A 16734-nucleotide genomic window follows, 5' to 3' on the forward strand; every position below is an offset into this window, starting at 1 on the left:
ACATATTATACATAACAAATCATAAGCTCATTATGACAACTAAACTTATCTTAAGGTTCTCTATCCTATTGATCTCAAACCCCAAACCTCTCTTAAGACATATACACACAGACATACGTACACAGGCAAAACACACTATTCTTAAAATCTGTCCTATAGCAAAAGTCGATTTGATATTCCGTCGCACTTGAACATTTGAACGTAGAGACTATGGTTCAACCTTTGATGCAACGTTTACCTTGAATTCGTCGCGTATCGTCATTCTGTGCTTTTCCTTTACCTCGTACATATCTTTTCAATCCTCTTTGTAGTTCAAAAGAACCATCATTTTCTTAAGGGAGCTGAAACGCTCTAAGTTCTCTTTCATTCTTCTACATCATCACCTTAAGAATCTAGATTGTAGAGATATACTACTAATCTAGTAGTCTATGTTCTTTTAAAATTGTGATCATGCAACTTATAACAATCTATGTTCTCTGGGAAAACATATGTCACTTTTCTATCATTCATCTGATCATAACATCATAGACTGCAAAAATATGCCATGAAAGGCAAAACATTCAACATTCCATCATAACATGCTCTTCACATAAACATATTCATGAAGCATTTTAGAACATTAACATCTTTAAAACGTTGAAACTGCAGTTACCTTCTTTCCTTGATTGAACACGATGCAATGGAGTGTTGAGCGGTGCCATATGAACCCATGTAAGTCTAAAGAATCAAACTAGACTCGACTCTTTAGAATAAGGTTTCTAGGGCCAGAGCGAACGAACCGCTCTGATACCATTCTGTCACAGCCCGCAACCCTTAATGACAAATTTAGCCGGGGTTATGACTTGGGGTGAACAATAAGAAATGGAAATGGACAATTACTTAACATTAAGGTATATGAGAATGTCACTCATAGATAAGATGCTAGGATCATATATGATCATTTGGATACTTATAAAACATACACATGAAGGAGAACTGATTAAGGTGGGTTATCCAATAACACGTGTCACAACTTCATAACATAGAGTTATTCTAATCAAAGTGTTTTGCAGCGGAAAAACGTGTGAGATATACATATGAAGATGTATACTCAAGGTTACATTTCTTGAAATGTCAAAAGAACACCCGCTCAACATCATTCCATTCCATCAGCTGCTCAACCTGCATATTTAGAAATACATGCAGGGCTGAGTATAAAAATACTCAGTGGGCACATATGCCTACTATGAAATATAACATGCTTCGTAAAGATTTAAATTGTCATGCCATCATAAGCAGTACAGCAAGGGGTTTTTCGCTAAAAAGGCCCAAGCTTACTAAATTCAGTTGTGATTCTTAAAGTTCGACTGCAGTCTAAGTTCTCTTGTAGTCTATCATATCTGGAACTGTGTGCCGGAGAGGTGGCCACCTCTCACGGTCACTTGACCGGCCAACCCGCTAGATGACTCACGGTCACTGGTGTACACTAGCCCTGGCAGGATAGCTATCAACTGCTCAGGACCCGAATTCGATTGCATAATAAAAGTCACATCAGATAGATATCATACTGAAATTTAAATATTTTATGGCAAGACAATATTTGAAATAACTTCAATTAATTTAGTCATGAAATAACTTGCTTGAACGTAACATTTAAACTCATTTGATATATATGAAAGTAATGCCCACCTGATACGCTTAACGGTGTAGGAACTCTTGCTCACTTATCTATCATTGCTATTGTCACCTTCATAATAGCAAGATTCTAAAATAAGATTGGATAACTAGATAAGAAGAATTAGCTATAAATAACATCCCAATAAACTTTTAATCTTCTGCAGAGCTAGGGTTGAATCAACTAAACTAACCAATATACTAACTCTTATGAACTTTAAGAAAGTATAAACTAATATTCCTATCTTATAGGAATTCCTCTACTTGAGAAAGTTTTAAGTAAACAAATCCATTTCATAGAGATCAGTTTACAACTAACCATACATGTAAAACATAAAATCCCAAAGTAATTAATCATATAAACATAATTATATCCATCAACTATCATATTAACAAGCTTAGTAATCAATAATCCTTAATAGGTAATTAGAACAATAAAACCTTAATTTGAGTTTAGTAGTTTAGGATCTCCATTAACTACCAATCACAAGTTTAAGAAACATACCCATTTGAATCCTAACTTTGAAAAAATTATATAAAATCAACCACTTCAAAGAAAAATATAAACCTCACTTCTTTAGAAAGCTATTAACGTCTATATTTCTCAGAAATTTACAAAAACACAATATCTCAAGTGGATAAGAAGTTATATGACCAAAGACAGAATCTGCCGCTGAACTCTGCTGCTCCGTGCAGTACATTTCAGAAAATAGTTTGACATGTCTATTGGTCTCGGATTTAGCTGAAATTTTGCAGAGAACGACTACACATGATGAAGTTATTACAGTAAAAATTTCAAGTTATTTGGACTACGAAAACATCATCAAAAGTACCCCGAAACATACTGCCCTGTCAAGCCGAAAACTGACAGCAAAGCCCCTTTGTTTCAACTTAACATATAATTCATACGTTTGTCAAATACAAACCATAGGAACTCAATTACATCATCTTACTACACATTAGCATGCTTTAGCTTGAAATTTAACTCATGTTTAACTCATCAACACAAAGCAAGCAAGTTATAACACAATTAATCACCACAACTTCTCCAATCAATACTAAAAGTAGTTCTTCCCTTATTCATAAATCAAAATTGGCTCAACACATAGTAACATGCCCAATATCCCCCAATTTTTATCACATAATCACATTCCACGCTCCCAAGAGTTCAATTACATAAGCATCAAATATTTAGCTATCTTACCTCAAGAATGCCCAAATTCACTTATGAACAAGCAAGGAGAGCCACAACTCCACTAGGGTTAACTAGTACACAACAACATCATTTGAATTTACCCCATAGAACATAAAGAGGAAGAAGGGCTTAGCTTTAGGTGATTAAGGGAAGGCAGCGGTCCCTGTTCCATGGGGGTGAGCCGTGGATCGACGCCGAGCGACGAGAAGATGGGAATTGCCAGGAACAGCAGCGGCGTAACTTTCGCTGCTAGAATCCAGAACACGGCGATGGCGATTAACGAGGAAGTGCAGCTAGGGCTCAGCCTAGAAGAAGACCCCACCCTCCCTTGAGTTGTAAAGAGAGAGAACCGAGGAGGGAGCAACGGTGGCGCGTCGATTCCCGGCCAAGAAAGACGCAGCATCATCGAACCAGAGCAACGGCAGCTTCCGCTTCGTCGGGAGAGATGAGACGTCGCGGCACGTCGAGCAAGCTCCGAGCAGTGGCGCTATTGGATAACCTCTTGTATAATTGGAGTGCCTCTTGAAATCAAAGAAATTAAAAAAAAAACAAACTAAGGGTTTGGCAGAGGAAAGGGGACGACTTTGTTGGAAGAAAAGGAGGAGAAAATCTTCCTTCATAAGCTAACCTTGTAAATATCCCTTCACTATATAATATTAAAATAAGAAAGCTCATAGATAAATAATTAAATAACATTCGTCACTTCAATTAGTCGAGCAATAAGTCGACTAATAATATCTCATCTCATCTCAGTGATTCTACTTCTCTTTATTCTTTTAAATAATAGAAAATAGAAAATAATATTAATAACATATACTGTAGTGAAAATACCGGGTGTTACATATATGTTGGAGGGGTTGGTGTAATAGTGTAGTGATTCGACTATTTATCGTGATCTAATTTCTCATAGTTCCTGTAATAATTCTCCAATTCTCGTTTAATAAATACTCGTCGTATTTATATAAATTAAATCCTCAATCTTGAGATTTAATACGTGAAAGTCGAAATTAATTCGCGACTTAATACTAAACACATATAGCGTGAAATAATAAAATTATTATTCACATAAGCTCAAGTTATAATTCTAACAATTCGATTTAAATAACACGATTTATGAAATCGGTTATAAATCTAAAATTTCTAATACTATTGATTAAATCAATCAACTGGTAATGCAAGGTCTCAAACGTGTAGCTAAACCAATAATTTAATTATTGGATTGATTCATGATTGAATATTAAATCGCAGCTCTGTATCTCTTATACAGACTTTTGCTGAAATAATATTATCTGAATAAAATAGTCACAATAAATAATTAAAAGAATTTTATAACTAATGCACATGTTTAATCTAATATATATTTAAAAGAGCGGGGCATTACATACTACCCCCCTTAAAATAAATTTCGTCCCGAAATTTGCATACCTGGTATTCTAGCTTGTGATACTAGTCACTCGTTTCATTCATCTCTTTTGTAGCCTTTTCCATCCTGTGATGGTTCCACTACATGACGAGAACAATATTATTGCCTCGTAACACTTGAACATTGCAATCTAGTCACTAAACTGATTTCTCTTCATAACTTAAGCCCTGAGCTTGGACTATCTCATCGTTCTTAATCACATACTTTCTTAACTGCGAGACGTAATATTCAGTGTATACATCCACAATCCTCCACTAACCATTAGTGCACTATTCCTGACTTTCGTGAATCCTTTCGTTTTTCTTATTCTTGAGGCGAGACACATTTTCTCACCAATATCCATTTTCATTTCGTGCTTTCATAATCCTTTCTTGCAATTCACACTTAACTATTGATGCAACTACACAGCTTGATATTGTCTCCGGATGGTGAACAATTACTAAACCGAATAAGGCAATCACCAATCAGTACTTTATATTTAGTGGTGAAACATCTTATCTTAATTTCCAATTGATGGTACCATCATAATTCTTCACTAATTCGAATCGTCTCTGTTGTCTTACATTGAAATCTCTTTGCTCGAAAAAGCACTTCAAATTCTTGTCAGCTATAAGGACCTCACACTTAACTCCGTAGAGATAGTATCTCCAAATTTCCAACACGTGCACAACCACAACGAGTTCTAAGTCATAAGTCAAGTAATTCAACTTTGGGGCTAATGAGACATAGTGCTCAAGTTCTCTGAAGTTTAAAACAAATACTTGCTTCCTTTGAACATTCCTATTGATGGAGCTTTTGACACTTTAGCCGAAACAATCACCCTTCTAGTGTGATGTTGTTGGCTCTGAGGCTGGGTTGGATCTTAAGTCTTATTCTAAAGTTCTTTTTCTATTCTCGAATTTTCTGTTGTTTTCTTCATTCCATTTTCTTTCCTTCACCACATCTTGAGGTGGTGTATATCCAGATTGTGTCGGAGTCTTCCCATTCTCCCTTTGTAGCAGTGATTCGATGGTGAGAGTCTTGCTCGTTGGTTGCTCCTACGTAATATTTCTTTGGCTTGGTAGGGGAATTGAATATCTCATGACGCCATTCGTTTGCGAACTCCTTCACGCGTTTCTCATAAGTGTCCCCCACATTTGGAGCACGTCCTGACATTTTGTTGAAAACTCTATCATACTAGTTATCTGCCCTGGTTCTCCACTTGGGATTCCAGAAGTTGCTTTGTTTATACCGACTGTCAGTCAAAAGATAGGTTGATGCTTAGTGTATCTTTCTAACTGTGAGAATATCACCTTCTAGTACTTCGAGAACTGACAGCAACTAAGTCATTCTAGTCATTACTGTGCTTATCGTGGTAAAATAAGATCTTATTGTGACAACTACATAGTGTGAGTCTATACATTGGGATGACGCCCTACTCAGGATCAAAATCCTAATTGACAATCACCGAGATCTTAGTTATATGGGCTGACCAGACCCAGCACGATGAATCACTCAGTCAAATGGGAGCTTCGCCCCCAATCATGTCAACTTCTTATCTCTTATAAAGCTCTTCTAATCTCATTCAAACACATAGACAACACAATCACATAAGGCACATAAGAAAACACAATCAAACATTATCAAAACATGCTCTGTTTTTACACTGACTCAACTTCAAAATCTAACCTGTTCTTACTCCGACACCTCCTGGACTCGAGACTCATACCAAAAGAAAGGTCTTCGAGTCTATTTTCATATAAAAAAAAATACAGTCAAAAACTCCAAGTATTGTAGGAGATATGACTGTTTTACTACAGTCTACCATATTCGGCAGTTTTGAGCAATCGAAAACTTGGATTTTTGAAAAATAGTAAATGTTGTCAAACTGAGCTCAAATTTTGTGGATATCTAGCTAACACGATAAGGTTAATACCATAAAATTTTGGAAAGCTAGATCACACAGGAAGCTACTGAAATGAATGACTCTTCCCCTGCTCTCTGAAACTCTCGGTAGTAATGTGCAGTTTCGGTTTTTGTATTTTATAAAAATAGTAAACGAAGTCCAAATGACTTGAAATTTTACCGATGTTCTCAAGACTCATGTAGAGACTTGGTATAAAATTTTCAAAGCTTTTTGACATTGAAAAACCGTCGATCACAGTAGGTCAGTAGGCCTACGAAATTCACCAAAATCTCATCTCAAACTCTTAAAATACTCAACTCAACATTCCTTCAAGGAAACTCATCAAAGCTCATTTTAAACACATATAACACTCACAAACATTCAGGCACATTATAATGCTCATCATACTCAAATCTTGACTCTCTTCTTACATCATAACCTCAAATCTCTAGTAAAACGTTTCAATGAACGCATCATTAAAATTATCTTTTCATTTTCATGCACAAAATTACTCAATTATTCAAACATGATCTCATTCATCATATAAATCATTATACACATATAGATTCCCTTTTATCATGTACTAAACTCTAATGAAACTTCATGTATCATCATAAAACTCTTAATAAAACATGACAAACTTTCACATAATGGTCATAAAGCAATTAGACCTCATTTTATCAATCATCGACTTCTCAAAATATGAAAACTCAAAAACTCATACAAACTAAACTAAGTCAAAAATTTCTTAGCCAACAAAAGACTTACTCAAACATAATTATACACTAATATCATGCTCAAATACATATATCTTAAGCCAAAATAACTTAAATAACATATAGGCAAAAAGTCCTAATTTTTATTAAACTAAACTCTTTTGAAAATATCACTAATCATGTATAACCTATTGATCAAATCATAGATCTAACATCCTAGGTTGCCAATTAGCACAATCAACATCATAAAACAAGATCACATATAGATACACATGTATGTCATCTTCTTCCTCAAACTAACACTTTTCATTTTTTCACCTCTCAACCTCAAGCTTCAATCTCATCCATCATTAATCATCTAGATCATCTCATAAACTCAAATCCATCATCAATACATCAATTGATCCATAGGATCTCAACATCCCAATTTTAGGTAAACTAACCTAATAGAAAAATCTATATCTCATGGCTAATCATCAAGATATTCATATATATTAACTCAATAATCATCAATCATCATATAACTCAAGCCAATTCAAGAAAACAAACAACAAAATTTCGTAGGGTTTCAAGCCCCTAATTTTCGAAAATTTCATAGAAATAAGTTGGGTGATTTTCTTGCTCAATCATGATCATATACTCACATATAACATCATACAATCTAGATCTATAAAAATAAGAATCACTTACCCAAGATTAAACAAAAATCAAAGTTTTCCTTTCTCACTCTTCAAACCAAACCCCACGGTCCTCTTGAAATCTTCAAGAATTGAAATGTGTTTATGTTGATTTGGTGGAGGAATTGATCTTGATGTGAACTTGGAAGCTTTGGTGATTCATCTATGGTGATCTTTTGGAGCAAAATCGGAAGAGAGGGAGAGACATTGAGAGTGGCCGAATGGTGAAGAAAATGAGGGAAATGAAGTGAATTTGTCTTGCTTAGGAAGGATGATTGGAGACCAAACACTATTCACCATTTAATACTTGTCCCCCCCTATATACTAATCCCTTCCCTTCATCTTCATACCACACGTCCACTTCAAGTAAGGCTAAGGAAATTAATCACATGCTTATTAGATTGAAATAATCATGTGTGTGTAAGGTTGTGTAGTCTAGAATAAATCATGTATTAAGCTACATTAACAAAATCATAAAAGACTAATTACTAATTAATGCAATGCTACAAAACTCTTGTGACCAATATTTAAAATAAATATGGCACTAATATTAGTGCACTCACTCAATTATAATATTCCTCATCATAGGAAAAATGATTTGAAAATATTTTGTTTGAAAAAAATTTCATAAACCGGCATTCTTTGATTTCTCGGTAAAAATAAACTGCACTTGCTTTGAAAACTTAATTAAAATTCCAAGTGCTAAAGTCATCAAATAAAAATCATAATAACTTGCTCACAATGACATACGTAACAAAACTCACATAATCAATCAGTCACGTAATTTCACATAATATCACGTCAAAGCAGTCGGCAAACACAGACAAACTAGACGTCTCTCCGACCGATTCTTTTTTTTTTTTTTTTTTTATCAAGGTTTTTCACTCTTTCTTTCTCGACTCTATTTCCAACTCATTATTCCTATTTTCTTAATAGGACAGTCAATCTCTCTGACATCTCAGTATTCTCAATAGTGTTAAGACACTATCTCACAACATAGGGAAAAGTACGGGGTGTTACATGTACTATCAAATTTAGATAAAATTCATGACTTCATGCATAATTTAAAATTCATGTGGCTCATATAAATACACTTAACTCACCAATTAAAACTTATGCACCACATTTATAAAAATTTTCCTTTAACTAAGCACATTAAAACACATATATAATGATTAAATCACATCAGATAAATCAAACCAGTTTTTATTATAAATGGATGCCGAATCCTAATTATTAATAATTAAGCCCTTAATCAGGGATTAAAAGTCGGGGTATGACATACTATCCACTTTAAAAGAAATTTCGTCACGAAATTTGTACCACAGAAAATAATTCTGGGTACTTCTCATTCATGCTAGAATCGAGTTCCCACATCGCCTTTTCTTGATCATAGTGCTTCCAAAGAACTATTACTAAGGGTATCGACTTATTCCTTAGTACTTTAACTTTCCGATCTAGAATAGATTCGGGTCTCTCCTCATATCAATTGGATTCCTAATTCCAATTTATATACACGAGATTTACTTGAGAATAAGTTCCCTCGTCCTTTTTCGGCGGTTCATTTTGCTCCTACCTCATTCCTAGGGTTCATCTACGGGGTATTCTTTTTTCCAAAGACTAAAATAGTCATCAACCCATTTCTTGTTACCTATCACATGAATAACACTTTCCTATGAATTTATCTTAAAACTTATCATAGACCAATTAACTTAAGTCCTCGTACTCGAACACTATATTACGGTCTTAGCTTGAACTCTGAATTTCTATCATAATGAGTGGTCGATATCATTTATAGGACAAAGACTAATAATCTCAACTAATTACAATGAGACACAATTATACGAAGCCATAATTTGGGTAGTATACTACATCGGTAGACTAACACTTCTTGGTCTTATCAAACAAGGGGATCTATTATGACAACTCACGAGTTGCAAGGCTCAAACTCAACACAACATCAAGACAAGGTGTTGTAGAAATTGTTCAAGAGAATCAAAAGATTGACCAGAGGGTATGAAATGATTAACTACAAGGTCGAACAAAATGACCTCGAGTAAGAGCCCATCTGGCTTTTCAATCGAAAGTTGAAACACATGGATTTTCAACCCAAAAGACGTCTACTGAGATTTGGATCATGTGGACTGGCCAGGTCCAACATCATCACCTCCCAGTCACACGGGAAACATCGTCCCGAACTTGAAGAGCCATGAACATATTATACATAACAAATCATAAGCTCATTATGACAACTAAACTTATCTTAAGGTTCTCTATCCTATTGATCTCAAACCCCAAACCTCTCTTAAGACATATACACACAGACATACGTACACAGGCAAAACACACTATTCTTAAAATCTGTCCTATAGCAAAAGTCGATTTGATATTCCGTCGCACTTGAACATTTGAACGTAGAGACTATGGTTCAACCTTTGATGCAACGTTTACCTTGAATTCGTCGCGTATCGTCATTCTGTGCTTTTCCTTTACCTCGTACATATCTTTTCAATCCTCTTTGTAGTTCAAAAGAACCATCATTTTCTTAAGGGAGCTGAAACGCTCTAAGTTCTCTTTCATTCTTCTACATCATCACCTTAAGAATCTAGATTGTAGAGATATACTACTAATCTAGTAGTCTATGTTCTTTTAAAATTGTGATCATGCAACTTATAACAATCTATGTTCTCTGGGAAAACATATGTCACTTTTCTATCATTCATCTGATCATAACATCATAGACTGCAAAAATATGCCATGAAAGGCAAAACATTCAACATTCCATCATAACATGCTCTTCACATAAACATATTCATGAAGCATTTTAGAACATTAACATCTTTAAAACGTTGAAACTGCAGTTACCTTCTTTCCTTGATTGAGCACGATGCAATGGAGTGTTGAGCGGTGCCATATGAACCCATGTAAGTCTAAAGAATCAAACTAGACTCGACTCTTTAGAATAAGGTTTCTAGGGCCAGAGCGAACGAACCGCTCTGATACCATTCTGTCACAGCCCGCAACCCTTAATGACAAATTTAGCCGGGGTTATGACTTGGGGTGAACAATAAGAAATGGAAATGGACAATTACTTAACATTAAGGTATATGAGAATGTCACTCATAGATAAGATGCTAGGATCATATATGATCATTTGGATACTTATAAAACATACACATGAAGGAGAACTGATTAAGGTGGGTTATCCAATAACACGTGTCACAACTTCATAACATAGAGTTATTCTAATCAAAGTGTTTTGCAGCGGAAAAACGTGTGAGATATACATATGAAGATGTATACTCAAGGTTACATTTCTTGAAATGTCAAAAGAACACCCGCTCAACATCATTCCATTCCATCAGCTGCTCAACCTGCATATTTAGAAATACATGCAGGGCTGAGTATAAAAATACTCAGTGGGCACATATGCCTACTATGAAATATAACATGCTTCGTAAAGATTTAAATTGTCATGCCATCATAAGCAGTACAGCAAGGGGTTTTTCGCTAAAAAGGCCCAAGCTTACTAAATTCAGTTGTGATTCTTAAAGTTCGACTGCAGTCTAAGTTCTCTTGTAGTCTATCATATCTGGAACTGTGTGCCGGAGAGGTGGCCACCTCTCACGGTCACTTGACCGGCCAACCCGCTAGATGACTCACGGTCACTGGTGTACACTAGCCCTGGCAGGATAGCTATCAACTGCTCAGGACCCGAATTCGATTGCATAATAAAAGTCACATCAGATAGATATCATACTGAAATTTAAATATTTTATGGCAAGACAATATTTGAAATAACTTCAATTAATTTAGTCATGAAATAACTTGCTTGAACGTAACATTTAAACTCATTTGATATATATGAAAGTAATGCCCACCTGATACGCTTAACGGTGTAGGAACTCTTGCTCACTTATCTATCATTGCTATTGTCACCTTCATAATAGCAAGATTCTAAAATAAGATTGGATAACTAGATAAGAAGAATTAGCTATAAATAACATCCCAATAAACTTTTAATCTTCTGCAGAGCTAGGGTTGAATCAACTAAACTAACCAATATACTAACTCTTATGAACTTTAAGAAAGTATAAACTAATATTCCTATCTTATAGGAATTCCTCTACTTGAGAAAGTTTTAAGTAAACAAATCCATTTCATAGAGATCAGTTTACAACTAACCATACATGTAAAACATAAAATCCCAAAGTAATTAATCATATAAACATAATTATATCCATCAACTATCATATTAACAAGCTTAGTAATCAATAATCCTTAATAGGTAATTAGAACAATAAAACCTTAATTTGAGTTTAGTAGTTTAGGATCTCCATTAACTACCAATCACAAGTTTAAGAAACATACCCATTTGAATCCTAACTTTGAAAAAATTATATAAAATCAACCACTTCAAAGAAAAATATAAACCTCACTTCTTTAGAAAGCTATTAACGTCTATATTTCTCAGAAATTTACAAAAACACAATATCTCAAGTGGATAAGAAGTTATATGACCAAAGACAGAATCTGCCGCTGAACTCTGCTGCTCCGTGCAGTACATTTCAGAAAATAGTTTGACATGTCTATTGGTCTCGGATTTAGCTGAAATTTTGCAGAGAACGACTACACATGATGAAGTTATTACAGTAAAAATTTCAAGTTATTTGGACTACGAAAACATCATCAAAAGTACCCCGAAACATACTGCCCTGTCAAGCCGAAAACTGACAGCAAAGCCCCTTTGTTTCAACTTAACATATAATTCATACGTTTGTCAAATACAAACCATAGGAACTCAATTACATCATCTTACTACACATTAGCATGCTTTAGCTTGAAATTTAACTCATGTTTAACTCATCAACACAAAGCAAGCAAGTTATAACACAATTAATCACCACAACTTCTCCAATCAATACTAAAAGTAGTTCTTCCCTTATTCATAAATCAAAATTGGCTCAACACATAGTAACATGCCCAATATCCCCCAATTTTTATCACATAATCACATTCCACGCTCCCAAGAGTTCAATTACATAAGCATCAAATATTTAGCTATCTTACCTCAAGAATGCCCAAATTCACTTATGAACAAGCAAGGAGAGCCACAACTCCACTAGGGTTAACTAGTACACAACAACATCATTTGAATTTACCCCATAGAACATAAAGAGGAAGAAGGGCTTAGCTTTAGGTGATTAAGGGAAGGCAGCGGTCCCTGTTCCATGGGGGTGAGCCGTGGATCGACGCCGAGCGACGAGAAGATGGGAATTGCCAGGAACAGCAGCGGCGTAACTTTCGCTGCTAGAATCCAGAACACGGCGATGGCGATTAACGAGGAAGTGCAGCTAGGGCTCAGCCTAGAAGAAGACCCCACCCTCCCTTGAGTTGTAAAGAGAGAGAACCGAGGAGGGAGCAACGGTGGCGCGTCGATTCCCGGCCAAGAAAGACGCAGCATCATCGAACCAGAGCAACGGCAGCTTCCGCTTCGTCGGGAGAGATGAGACGTCGCGGCACGTCGAGCAAGCTCCGAGCAGTGGCGCTATTGGATAACCTCTTGTATAATTGGAGTGCCTCTTGAAATCAAAGAAATTAAAAAAAAAACAAACTAAGGGTTTGGCAGAGGAAAGGGGACGACTTTGTTGGAAGAAAAGGAGGAGAAAATCTTCCTTCATAAGCTAACCTTGTAAATATCCCTTCACTATATAATATTAAAATAAGAAAGCTCATAGATAAATAATTAAATAACATTCGTCACTTCAATTAGTCGAGCAATAAGTCGACTAATAATATCTCATCTCATCTCAGTGATTCTACTTCTCTTTATTCTTTTAAATAATAGAAAATAGAAAATAATATTAATAACATATACTGTAGTGAAAATACCGGGTGTTACATATATGTTGGAGGGGTTGGTGTAATAGTGTAGTGATTCGACTATTTATCGTGATCTAATTTCTCATAGTTCCTGTAATAATTCTCCAATTCTCGTTTAATAAATACTCGTCGTATTTATATAAATTAAATCCTCAATCTTGAGATTTAATACGTGAAAGTCGAAATTAATTCGCGACTTAATACTAAACACATATAGCGTGAAATAATAAAATTATTATTCACATAAGCTCAAGTTATAATTCTAACAATTCGATTTAAATAACACGATTTATGAAATCGGTTATAAATCTAAAATTTCTAATACTATTGATTAAATCAATCAACTGGTAATGCAAGGTCTCAAACGTGTAGCTAAACCAATAATTTAATTATTGGATTGATTCATGATTGAATATTAAATCGCAGCTCTGTATCTCTTATACAGACTTTTGCTGAAATAATATTATCTGAATAAAATAGTCACAATAAATAATTAAAAGAATTTTATAACTAATGCACATGTTTAATCTAATATATATTTAAAAGAGCGGGGCATTACATAGCTATCCTGCCAGGACTAGTGTACACCAGTGACCGTGAGTCATCTAGCGGGTTGGCCGGTCAAGTGACCGTGAGAGGTGGCCACCTCTCCGGCACACAGTTTCAGATATGATAGATTACAAAAGAACTTAGTCTGATCAGACGAACTTTAAGAATCACAAATGAACTTAGTAAGCTTGGGCCTTTTTAGCGAAAAACTCCCTTGCTGTACTGATTATGATGGCATGACAATTTATAGTTTTGAAGCATGTATTTTTATACCTAGGCATACGTGCCCACTGAGTGCTTTTGTACTCAGCCCTGCATATGTTTTCTAAATGTGCAGGTTGAGCTGATGTGATGATGGTGCTGCAATGAGCGGAGTCTCCAGGGTTGTTAATAAATAGTTAACCTGTCTAGAATATGTCTTCATACATATGTCTAGCTACTTTCCGCTGCAAGATGTTGTTGATGTTATAGTATGTTATGTCATACTTTGAGTCTTAAGAGAATGGTTGCATATGATGTATAACTTGATTAATGATATTAATTAACTTTTATGCAGTCTTTCATAGACTGTTTTCAATTGAGTATTAATGAATAAAAATGACGAGTTTTATTAAGATGAGTAAGTTTTACGGCTATAAATGACGCCCCTTTTCTTCCCCTTCTTCTTTAACCCCATCCCTAGTCGTGGATCACTCGGCCTAACTATCCCTAGTTAGGGCGGGCTGTGACAGGGTGAGAGAGAGAGAGAGAGAGAGAGAGAGAGAGAGAGAGAGAAGGAAAGGAGGGGCTTACCTTGACGGAGGCGACGGCGGCGACCGGCGACCGGCGACGGCAACAGGCGGCAGGCAGCAGCAGTGCAGCGGCAGGGCAGGGCAGGGGGGCTGGAGGGGAGGGGGGGGGGGATCTGGTCTGGAGAGGGTTAGGGCTTGAAGCCCGAATTTGGGCTTAAAAATTAGCGGCGGCCCATTTCCGCCGCTAAAGCCAGACCCGCATTCTCTTTTTACCGGCGGCAATCTTGTCGCCGCTAATCACCGGCGGCAGATGCCGCCGCTATTTGTTAAATATTAAAAAAAAAATAATTGACATTAACCGGCGGCTGATATTTTTACCGGCGGCGAGGCTGCCGGTGATCACCGGCGGCGATTTTGCCGCCGGTATTAACTCCATATATTCAAAAACTACGGGTCGGCAGCTCCGCCGTCGGAAGGCAGCCGGTAATCGCCGGCGGCGGAGCTGCCGCCGGTAAATCTTGCCGGTAAATCGGCGCTTTTTTGTAGTGAGAAATACTTAATTAGTGTTAATTAAGTGTTTAAAATTCCTTATTTTTGCCAAATATAGAAATGTAACATCTTCGTTGGGACGACCCGAAAAGAAATATGTAGCATCTTGGACGGGACAGAGGGAGTATATTATTCCCTATAACTATAGTAAGCAGATATTACTCTCAAATCTTGTATCTAGCAAGCTAGTTGAGATATAGGGAGTATTAATTTCTTGGAAAATGAAATGACCACAACTTTATTCCATATAAACCCTATGGTGATTTTTTGATCGATTTTTTAAAATATATAAATATAGTAAATATTTATCTACATTGTTCATTTAATAGCTCGAATTTTTTGACCAATTAAAGTTGAAGTGGATCAGAATTTGTGGTCGGACTTCCAACTCGATTTTTTAAATTTTTATGATTTTCATTCGAATTTTTGTCAAATTTCAATCCACGTAAGCTTTAGTTAGATAAAAATTTGATACAGACTATTAATTCATTTGTGGTCGAACTTACAACTCGATTTTTTAAATTTCAATTAATCATACTTTAAACATCATATAAAGTAATTATAGTTAAATCAATTCAAAATTAATCTAATTAGCAAATTAATTTCAATTAGTCATACTTTAAACATCCTATAAATTAATTAGAGTTAACTTAATTTTAATCAAACAAATAAATAATAAATAAATAAACAAATAAATAAAAGTCTATTAAAAACGAGAGTGTACCGTGGGAGTCGACGGCGGAACCGTGCGGTGGCAGGAGCGGTGAGGCGGCAGGATTGGCCTGAAATTAGGAGGAGAAAGATGAAGAGAGGGTGAGAGGGTGAGAGAGAGAGAGAGAGAGAGAGAAGGAAAGGAGGGGCTTACCTTGACGGAGGCGACGGCGGCAACCGGCGACGGCAACAGGCGGCAGGCAGCAGCAGTGCAGCGGCAGGGCAGGGCAGGGGGGCTGGAGGGGAGGGGGGGGGGGGATCTGGTCTGGAGAGGGTTAGGGCTTGAAGCCCGAATTTGGGTTTAAAAATTAGCGGCGGCCCATTGCCGCCGCTAAAGCCCGACCCGCATTCTCTTTTTACCGGCGGCAATCTTGCCGCCGCTAATCACCGGCGGCAGATGCCGCCGCTATTTGTTAAATATTAAAAAAAAAATTAATTGACATTAACCGGCGGCTGATATTTTTACCGGCGACGAGGCTGCCGGTGATCACCGGCGGCGATTTTGCCGCCTGTATTAACTCCATATATTCAAAAACTACGGGTCGGCAGCTCCGCCGTCGGAAGGCCGCCGGTAATCGCCGGCGGCGGAGCTGCCGCCGGTAAATCTTGCCGGTAAATCGGCGCTTTTTTGTAGTGAGAAATACTTAATTAGTGTTAATTAAGTGTTTAAAATTCCTTATTTTTGCCAAATATAGAAATGTAACATCTTCGTTGGGACGACCCGAAAAAAAATATGTAGCATCTTGGACGGGACAGAGGGAG

At 36.4% G+C, this 16734-nt stretch overlaps 2 long non-coding RNA genes across 2 annotated transcripts; both read right to left on the minus strand.

The window, feature by feature from the left end:
• Positions 1-896: 896 nt before the first annotated feature.
• On the minus strand, positions 897-4012 carry LOC131024539 (uncharacterized). The gene is made up of 2 exons (XR_009101901.1): positions 1669-4012; positions 897-1161 (listed from the first exon to the last, which is right to left on the minus strand). It is a non-coding gene; the product is annotated as an uncharacterized LOC131024539 (long non-coding RNA).
• Positions 4013-10626: 6614 nt separating this feature from the next.
• Positions 10627-13774, minus strand: LOC131024538 (uncharacterized). The gene is made up of 2 exons (XR_009101900.1): positions 11431-13774; positions 10627-10923 (listed from the first exon to the last, which is right to left on the minus strand). It is a non-coding gene; the product is annotated as an uncharacterized LOC131024538 (long non-coding RNA).
• Positions 13775-16734: the final 2960 nt, after the last annotated feature.

This window comes from Salvia miltiorrhiza, chromosome 5 (genome assembly GCF_028751815.1).
Source record: "Salvia miltiorrhiza cultivar Shanhuang (shh) chromosome 5, IMPLAD_Smil_shh, whole genome shotgun sequence".
Taxonomy (NCBI): domain Eukaryota; kingdom Viridiplantae; phylum Streptophyta; class Magnoliopsida; order Lamiales; family Lamiaceae; genus Salvia; species Salvia miltiorrhiza.